This window comes from Myotis brandtii, unplaced genomic scaffold (assembly GCF_000412655.1).
Source record: "Myotis brandtii unplaced genomic scaffold, ASM41265v1 scaffold62, whole genome shotgun sequence".
NCBI lineage: Eukaryota > Metazoa > Chordata > Mammalia > Chiroptera > Vespertilionidae > Myotis > Myotis brandtii.
The window spans coordinates 1,970,239-1,971,342 of record NW_005370366.1 but is presented as its reverse complement, the minus strand read 5'-3'; positions in this window follow the sequence as shown (position 1 = coordinate 1,971,342).

Here is a 1,104-nt window from a genome sequence, read left to right as displayed (position 1 = left end):
TCCCTGGGGGTGCAGGGAGTGAGGACGGTTTGGGGTGTGCGCGGGGCACTGAACGGGCTCCTCCGTTGCGGGGAGCCGAGTGCACGGGGTGGGCAGGACCCTCGCTTTCCCCTCAGTCGGGGAGCAGGGGTTGTAGGACAGGTCCTCCCTAGGGGGCGCGAGACAGAGGGTCAGCCAGGCCTGGTCCCTGGGGTGAGGTGGCCCGTGTCTCCCGCTGGGTGGCTGCTCACCCAGAACCCGGATGCCCTGGGGAGAGGGCTTAGGGGAGTGGGCCCACCGCCTGTGGCGAGGCTTCCAACCCAGGACCCTTTGGGATCAGGATCAAGGGCAGGCTGTGTTTTGCCAGGACAACATCGTCCTTGTTTTCTGTACATTGCCACCCTCTTGCAGACCACCGCTACTCTCACAAGGCCCTCTCCTAGAGAGCAGCCTGGAGGCACAGTGACTGTTTTTCTCTCAGTTAATGGCCACTTAGAGGAGTTAAAGGGATTATTTGTATGAGTTACCTACATCCTTTGAAGCCATCCTAGGGGAAGCAGAGTGGGCCTCCCTCAGCGCCATCAGCCACCACGTGGAGACCCTGGCCCTTTTACAGACAGGGCTCTGGTGCCTAGGGTGGGCAGAGGGGCTGGTGCAGGGGCTGGTGGGGTGGAAATGTGGGAAGCTATTTCGGTACCGGGCTTGACAGATTCAGAGCCATCCTGACAAGAGATGTGTAACTTGCCTCTCCCACAGAATTGGTTGGTAATTTAAAATGTCCTCACCTAAACCATATGCTACTTGTTAGGTCATATTCTCTCATGCAACAGGTTTAGTGGTGGTTCTTAACATGTCTCTTTAAGGTCGTGAAAGAAAAACCTAGACTTCATAAAGACCCACCTTCTGAAATGTTTTATTAGAGAATAGGTTCTCAGCCAACTACCCTGAGTCAGGTCAGTTCAGAACACTTTCAGCTGGCACCTGCAATGGTCTTGCAGGTAGGGGTGGAGAGACACAAATACCTGCTTTAGGCTTTTTCATTTGACAGACTTACTGCCTAATGTGTCCTGTGCCTTGAATGTTTGGCCAGACTTCAAGGTTGACTGGTTCTCTTCTGCCTCCCCC